The sequence below is a fragment of the Cygnus atratus genome, chromosome 16, assembly GCF_013377495.2.
Source record: "Cygnus atratus isolate AKBS03 ecotype Queensland, Australia chromosome 16, CAtr_DNAZoo_HiC_assembly, whole genome shotgun sequence".
Lineage (NCBI taxonomy): Eukaryota > Metazoa > Chordata > Aves > Anseriformes > Anatidae > Cygnus > Cygnus atratus.
In genome coordinates, this window is record NC_066377.1 from 1 (window position 1) to 8895 (window position 8895).

The 8895-nt window shown below is 50.1% G+C and overlaps 2 long non-coding RNA genes across 2 annotated transcripts; both read right to left on the reverse strand.

The window, feature by feature from the left end:
- Window positions 1-2021: 2021 nt before the first annotated feature.
- LOC126913503 (uncharacterized) lies at window positions 2022-3500 on the reverse strand. The gene is made up of 3 exons (XR_007708921.1): window positions 3439-3500; window positions 3192-3262; window positions 2022-2283 (listed from the first exon to the last, which is right to left on the reverse strand). It is a non-coding gene; the product is annotated as an uncharacterized LOC126913503 (long non-coding RNA).
- A 420-nt stretch (window positions 3501-3920) lies between these two features.
- Window positions 3921-5573, reverse strand: LOC126913502 (uncharacterized). Its single transcript, XR_007708920.1, has 3 exons — window positions 5518-5573; window positions 4147-4212; window positions 3921-3979 (listed from the first exon to the last, which is right to left on the reverse strand). It is a non-coding gene; the product is annotated as an uncharacterized LOC126913502 (long non-coding RNA).
- Window positions 5574-8895: the final 3322 nt, after the last annotated feature.

Below are 8895 nucleotides of genomic sequence, written 5' to 3' on the forward strand. Positions count from 1 at the left end.
GCCCAGTGCCTGACAACTACATTTCCCAGCACTCTCCGGGAAATTGAGCCTCGCTGCTTGCCGTAGGACGCCATTATTTGCTCTGTTACATTCCACCTGCCGTTTTCTGTTTATGGAGGTTTTTTTCCCTCCGTTTTGGGGGTTTCCCCTCAATTTTGGGTTTTTACCTCTCCATTTCAGGGTTCTTCCCCACAATTTTGGGGTTCCTTCCCCTAATTTGGGGCTTCGCCCCCCCCCGTTTTGGGGTTCCCCCTCCATTTTGGGGATTCCCCCCCGATTCCAAGCCCCCCACAATTTTGGGGTCCCCCACCATCGTTTTTTGGCCTGCCACCCTAACATTAAAGTTATTTCCCCAAATTTTGGTCTTCTCACCACATTTTTGAGGTTCCTTCCCTTAATTTGGGGCTTCGCCCCCCGAGTTCTGGGCCTTTAACCCCAATTATGGGGGGGGTCTCCCCCCAATTTTGGGGAGTCCCCCCCAGTTCTGAGGGGTCCACGTTCAATTCTGGAATTGCACACTTCCATTTAAGTGTTCTTCCCCCCACTTTGGGGGTTCAATCCCCCTAATTTGGGGCTTCCTCCCCTAATTTTAAGGGACCCGACCAATTTTGGGGGTCCCCCCCATTTTAGAGTCCCCCCACCATCCTTTTTTGGGTTTCCCCCTAATATTAGAGTTCTTCCTGCCCAGTTTTGGGGGACCCCACAATTTTGAGGTTCCTTCCCCTAATTTGGGGCTTCGACCCATCAATCTTTTTGGGGGGGCCCCACTCTCCTATTTTGGCCTTCCGCCCTAATATTAGGCCTAACCCCTATCAACCCTCACCCCTAACTCTAAGGCCCCCACTGATCTAACCCTAACCCCTGAACCTAACCCTAAAATCCCTAACCCTAAAAACCCTAGAAACCCTTACAGCCCTAACCCAATAACATTTACCACGCTAAACCTGTAAAGACCTATGCCTAAAACCCCTAACCCAAAAAACTTAAGACCCTCAAAACCCCTAACCCTGGATAACTTAACCTGAAAAAAAATTAAAACCTTAAAACCCTAACCCTAAATACCTGACCACAAATAAAACCCTAAGACCCTAACCCTAAAACCCCTATCACCACTAAAGCCCCAAAAACTCTGAAGCCCTAACACCCTAACCCCACCAAACCCTAACTATTAAAACTCCGACCCTAACAACCTTAAAATCCTAACCCTAAACCCTGAAAACCCTAACCCTGAAACCCAACCCTAGTGCCTTAGCCCTGAAACCTTAAAACCCTAACACCTTGTTAGAAACACTCTGTAACCAATACCACAGGCTCAGGCAAGGATCTTAGTGAAGTAGCATTTTTATTCACGATTGCAATGGCAGGCGTCCCACAAGCCACCTACTAGTTCCATAACACAGTTCATATAAATTTTTTTTTTCCTCTCGCTGACCGGGACCCTCCCCAGTTTCCCCATTGTCTGGGTAATCCAGGTTCGCAATCTATCCGGTGCTTCACAGAAAATACACAGCTGCTGGCCTGTTACAAGTCAATTTTCTTTTTTCTTGACTGTTTTCCTCTTTGAGGTGGGTATGTTTCTTACACTGGGATTTCCACCCAATTGCTCTAAGGATTGTGGTTGTCTGCATTTTACAAGGTTGTCTTTTAAGCTTTCTTATCACTGCAAGCATATCTCAATACCACCTTCCTTCCCTCTCTAAACGATGTAACTCCGTGCAAAAACATCTTTATTCCCACAACCTTGATCCCCTTACCCTAAAAATCCTTATTCCCTTTAACCCTAACAACTCTAACCACAACCCTAACCCTTCATATCAACCCCCCAACGCTAATGACACTGACTAACGATCCAAACCCCAAACTGCCCCTAACCCCAGACAACTGTTATAATGACTGAGTCCCAAAAAGGCCTGCAATCAAAGTTTACAGTTTATTAAACGAATAGAGGCAAGCAAACAGCGCTGGGTGCGCTGGGAGTCTCTGCTCCGCCAAGACGCATAACCCGTTACGTAAGACGGCTGATTTTTTATACTCCTAGGCTACTTCATATTTATTACTACTTTAAAAAGAGGCAGGGTTATTATAATTGGTTTCCCGAATCCAAAGTCCTCCCAAGGGCGCCTGCTTATCAGTCTCTGGTAGTCTCTTGGGGGCCGCTCGGACGGGAGGCTCATATTCTTCCTCCTTATCTGGTGGTCTCTTGGCCGGATGTCAGAAGTTACTGCACGTCCGTGCAGAGTCAGCAGTTTTTTCTCTAAAGAAATCCCTTTGTTCTCTTATCACCTAAACCCAGGCCTCAATGTTAACCCTTCAAATCCCTTAGTGGCACGAATTGCTGGACCATTCCTTACACAACCAACAAAGAAACAGACACAAAGCTGAAAACTACAAAAAGGCAAAACCCTGGATACAGACCCCAAATCACAAACACGCGACCAAAATGCTACAGAAAAGCCCCAGACGCAGGCCCCAAGCACATCCCAAAGCCAAAATGCAGGCCAAACACTACAGCAAAGCCCCCAAACACCAGACGCAGGCTGCAGAAGTCTACGAGCAAGCCCCAAACTGCCCCCAGACGCAGGCCCCAACCACACCTGGATGCAGACCCCAACTGTCCACAAGCAGCTCCCAACCCCCCCCCCATGAACTGAAACGCCCCCCTCCCCAGATGCAGACGCCAAGCCCCCCCAGAGGCAGGCCCCAAGGGTGTGCAAGCAGCTCCCAACCCCCCCCATCCCCCCAGAGGCAGGCCCCAAAGCCCCACAGAGGGAAGCCCCTAGCATCTACAAGCAACTCAAAACCCCTCCCAGCTGCAGGCCCCTACGGTGTACAAGCAGCTCGCAACACCCCCCCAGACACATGTCCCAAAAGTGTACAAGCAGCTCTCAACTCCCCCAACATGGGCACCTACAGTAGACAAGCACCTCTCACCTCCCCCCAGCTGCAGACCCCAAAGGTGTACAAGCAGCTCACAACCACCCCCCAAGATGCAAGCCCCGAAGGTGTACAAGCAGCTCCACACCCCCCCCAGACACTGGCCCCAACCCTCCCCCCAAGACACAGGCCCCAGAAGCCTGCACATATGCCAAGAAAGTATTAATGCAGGTGCCAAATGCTACAGACAGGCCCAAAAGCACAGGCACAGTCCCCAGATGCTCGAGGCTGAGATGTAACTTGGCTGTCTGAATTACTGGAAATCAGCTTTCATTCTTAGCGACGTGTGCGCAGGCTAGACAGGATGGGGCTTCAGGCACCTCTTCACCTGTGGAAACACATTGCCATCAGGCACTGCCATGCCAGACAAGCTTTTTCTGTTAAAACACCCTTCTCAGATGCCCTGCGGCATTCACGTGACTTGCTTTGCTCCGATTCTAAAGACTAATGTCACAGCCCACCTTGCCTGTGGCACCTGATAAACAGAAGAGAAAGCGACCATACCGTTTTGGAAGCCATCACTGCACGTGCCGCTCCTTGATGCTCTGTAACCTCTTCTCGAATCCCCTCAGCCACTTCTGTGGAAAGCCTGCCATTGCACCTGCAAAGCAAGATGGATACCCTTCGCAGTCACCTTGTGCTACTTGGCCATCCTGCTCCAACCCCACTCACGACCAGCCTGCCCTTCTCGTGCTGCTCTTCAGGAGTGCAGCTTAGCCCCTCTGAGTCTGTGCGAGGCACCTGCGAAAGAAAAAGAAAAGCATAGGCCGCGGCAGCATCCAAAGCCACAGCACAGCTAGGACAGGTACTCTCATCTGCTCCCTTACTCTGCCCCCTCACCTGCCCTCGAGGCAGAGGCTTCCATCTGCTCTCTTAAGCCAGCTACAACACCTCTGGAATATAAACAGGACTTTAACTGTATTTTGTGTAGTTAAGTAAGTGCAGTGACAACCGCAACCCTAAAATAACTGCTACATGTGTTCATCACTCACCTTGCCAAAAGGAGCTCTGGTCGTGAAGTCCCGTGTTGTACACTGCGTTTCAGCTTTAACAAATGAAAACAGTCTCAGAAGATAACCATTCAGATGCCAGCATTAGCACCCATCCCTCAACAACACAAGGGACCCCATTTCTAATTTTATCATTTCAAAACAGCAGCCCCCTTGCCTCAGCATCTGGGAAGTAGATCAAGCCAGTCACCGGGTTGCCTACCGAGTGCTTGACAGTTCCAGAAGGAGCTCTTTCCTGTGACCGGTTCCTCCTAAGGTTTACCCTCTACTGGGGTGGGGAAAGAAATAAAAATAAAAAAATTCAAAACCACATCTGCAAGCTTTCAAGATTCAACAGACCTCCTCCAGCACACTGTTCAAGCACTATGCAAACAGCTGCTTGCAAGCAGCTCGAGTCTCCCCCTCCACATTTGCCAAACACCACTGAGATGACTCTGTGCCAGCTGCCCTTCAGTACGTGCCCAGAGGCAGACCGGATGTCTTTGCCAAAACAGTCCGGACAATGCATTAGTACACCGATGGATCGCCACGTTAGCTACCATCACTAACTGCCAGGCTCCAGGCCAAACACACACACACACAGGCACGCTACAAACATTACGAACAAAACACAGAACACAAGGCGCAAAAAAAAAAAAAAAAAAAAGACTCCCAGAGGGAAGCCCTACAGCGACAGCAAGTCAGAACAGGTGCTCTGCAGCAGACCCAAGGAGAGACTCAAATGTCACAACGTGCGACTGGAAGCAACTGCCAGAACTGGGATGATGGAGGCATAAAAAGCCTGCCTTTAAGACAAGAGACCGGAAGGATGGGGAGTGCAAACCCCATAAGAAAAATGCTTCGGAAATGAACTCCCAAGACAGAGCTCCTGATGCGACCCAGATGACTTCTGCAAGAGTGAGGATGGAAACAGATGCGATCTGAAACTGAATACGATGCACAAGACCTGAAACAGATCTGCACTTTAGGCTGCAACTGCAAGACAAGAAGTGCTCAGATCAGACCCATGATGACAAAACAAGCATTTAGGACCTTTGGCGCTGCTACCAAGTTGCCAGTCTAGTCAGTCCAGTGCAAGAAGCAAGGAGAATATCGAGACCCAAGGAGCGCATAACACAGAACACACGCTACAGAAGCAGCACTACAAGACAGATGGACAGATGGGAACTGTCCTGCCTGGCACATACACTCACGCTACAGAATACCCCCTGCTCCTTCTATTAGCCTGGTGACCCAGCCTCAAGCAGCCTGAAGGTGACCCAGACTGAACCACACTCACAGTGGCACCAAGTATATTCAGCCAGCTGGCTCCATGCTGCTCTGGCTCCCAGCTCCCATCAGCCACTCCACACATGCAAATACCAGGTGCCCCTAAACTTAGCTCTCAGATTGCTGGATGGTAAATTCCCTCCACCTCAAGAAATGCACAGCCACTGGGAGACATCTCAGCCCATTGCCAGGCTTATCATCATCTGCAAAAACTGTGTTCCAGCATTCACTAGCACACCGGCCCTGATGCCCACCTCCTCCGCAATGCTGACTATCACTGAAGCAACCATACGGTTGTGCTCACCCATTCCTCTCTGAGTCCAAGCTCCAACAGTACAGCCGGTATCACCCACACCACCTGGGAAAACAAAGGGATAAAATGATCGTTGTGTTCTCAAGTAATCACCTGCCACACTGCTCCTCTATCCCACCCAGCTTCACCTCAGACCCTCAGCAGGTTCTGAGGAAGGCCTGCAACAGCACCTACTAAAACAGAGGGGAAAACACTTCAAAGACTTGCCTTAGGGGTCATTGCTTAGGGACACTGACTGGGCTGACGACCCTCTCGCCTTTTCTCAGCACTCCACGATGTGGGAATTCACCTCTCCAAGACTGCAGGAAGCACCCACAAAAGAAAAAAAAAAAGAAAAGGCAGATCCTCAGGCACCTCACAGGCACAGCCTACCTGCTGCAATACCTCTCTTTCGCTAGCTGTTTTTCTTCAGCTGCTCACATGCTCCAACTCGGCTGGGGCGGTACCACACAGCGGTGGGGCAGGCCGGGGCAGGCACCATGCAGAGAGCCACCCACATCCGCCCCCCCAAACCAGAAACATTAGTCCAAAACCACAGAACCGGGACCCCAAACCACATGGAGCCATGCTCCCAAACTGTACATGAACATACACAAGCCCAAGACTGAGGGCCGTGATGGCCGCCATCAAGAAATGTAGACTACATCAAGCTCTGGAGAGAGATCAGCCTTTTAAAGTCCCAATGAAAGACAAGAAACACTTCATTACTAGTCCCGTGCCAACCAGACAATACATTTAAGACCCATGATACGGTGCTCAGCAAGCACTGCAGAAGCCAAGAACTATGGGAACAAGACCTGATAAATGGATACTATAGTACACAGAAACAAACATACACCATAGAACACATGCTGGAACTGCCCTGCCTGGCACACACTAGGCTGAAAAGGATGAACCCAGGGCCTCTTCACACAGTTGTTACTGGATTCTGTTCCTCTGCTGCACTGATTTAAAAGCCATCCCCATGAACGTATCGTATCACACAGACACCAAGGTACAACCCCACCCAAGACACAGACAGGCCAAACTTAGCTTTAGGGACTGCTGGAAAGCAGGCTTCATCCTCAAGGCACACGCAGGCTAGATGACATGGGGCTTCAGGCACCTCTTCACCTGCGGAAACACACTGCAATCAGACACCGCCACGCCAGACAAACTTTTCCTGTTAAAACACCCTTCTCAGATGCCCTGCGGCATGCAAGTGATCTCCTTTGCTCCAATTCTAAAGACTGATGTTATAGCCCACCTTGCCTGTGGCACCTGATGAACAGAAGAGAAAGCGACCGCAGCGCTTGGAAACCATCCCTGCACGTGCTGCTCCTTGTCACTCTCTGGTCTCATCTCAAGTCCTCAGCCACTTGTGTGGAAAGCCTGCCACGGCACCTGCAAAGCAAGACAGAGACCCTTCAGAGTCACCTCACGCTACTTGGCCATTCCGCTCCAACCCAGCTCATGATGAGCCGCCCTACTTACGCAGCTCTTCAGAATGCAGTTTGCTCCTTTGAACCTCTGCGAGACACCTGTCAAAGAGGAAGAAAAGCATAGGCCGAGGCAGCATCCAAAGCCACAGCACGGCTAGGACAGTTACTCTCATCTGCTGCCTTACCTCCACCTGCTTACCTACCCCAAGGCAGATGCTTCCATCTACCCTCTTAAGCCAGCTACAACACCTCTAAAAGAGAAAAGAGGGGACACTTAGAGTGACAGTGAGAACCGCAACCCAACTATAAGTGCTCCATCTGTTCATCGCTCACCTTGCCAGAGGCAGCTCTGGGTGTGACGTCCCAGGTTGTACACTGCGTTTAAGCTTTAACAAATGAAAACAGTCAGAAGATAATCATTCAGATGCCAGCATTAGCACCCATCCCTCAACAACACAAGGGACCCCATTGCCAATGTTACCATTTCAAAACAGCAGACAACTTGCTGCGGCACCTCAGAAGTAGACCAAGCCAGTCACCGAGCTGCCCGAGAGCTTGACAGTTCCAGAAGGAGCTCTTTCCTTTGACCGGTTCCTCGTACAGTTTATCTAGGATTGGAGAAGAAAAAAAAAAAAAAAAACACACTCCACATCTGCGAGCCTTCAAGATTCAATGACAGACCTCTCCTCTAGCACTATTCAAGCACTATGCAAACAGCTGCTTGCAAGCAGCTCGAGTCTCCCCCTCCACATTTGCCAAACACCACTGAGATGACTCTGTGCCAGCTGCCCTTCAGTACGTGCCCAGAGGCAGACCGGATGTCTTTGCCAAAACAGTCCGGACAATGCATTAGTACACCGATGGATCGCCACGTTAGCTACCATCACTAACTGCCAGGCAGGACAGCTCCAGGCCAAACACACACACACAGGCACACTACAAACATTACGAACAAAACACAGAACACAAGGCGCAAAAAAAAAAAAAAAAAGACTCCCAGAGGGAAGCCCTACAGCGACAGCAAGTCAGAAAAGGTGCTCTGCAGCAGAGACCCAAGGAGAGACTCAAATGTCACAACGTGCGACTGGAAGCAACTGCCAGAACTGGGATGATGGAGGCATAAAAAGCCTGCCTTTAAGACAAGAGACCGGAAGGATGGGGAGTGCAAACCCCATAAGAAAAATGCTTCGGAAATGAACTCCCAAGACAGAGCTCCTGATGCGACCCAGATGACTTCTGCAAGAGTGAGGATGGAAACAGATGCGATCTGAAACTGAATATGATGCACAAGACCTGAAACAGATCTGCGCTTTAAGCCGTGACTGCCAGTCAAGAAGCGCTCAGATCAGCCCTACGATGATGAAACAAGCATTTAGGACCTTTGGTGTGGCTAGCAAGTTGCCCATCTAATCTGTCCAGTGGAAGAAGGCAATGAGGATATCAAGACCTGAGGAGCGCGTAACATATCATGATCACATCAAGAAACATTTGATACAAAAAAATTACGTGCACAGAAGAAATGATCTCTTTAGGCTCCCACTGCAAGACCAAGAAATGCTCAGCTTCCAATTGAGCATCAACATTATTCCAGTGAGGTCAAGGGTTCAACGCCCTCAGGATGGCTTCCCCAGGGCCTGCCAAGCACCAAGAGCAACAGCACAGCACAGACAACACAGAACACAGACACCAAGCTGGAACCGCCCTGCCTGGCACATGCTCAAGCTGTACCTGACAGAATCCCACCCCCCCACACACTCTGTCTGACCGTGATCAATCCTAAAAGGCCCCACCCACTGCAATGACTTAAAAGCACAGACCCTCGCCCTATGTGTGCATTCAAAACCCAAAAGCAAACATAGCACTTGCCCCCCAACTTAGCTTGGGAATGATGGGAGGCAGGTTCCATCCTCATCAAGGAACACAAAGGCTAGCCAGGACATTGCTTCCG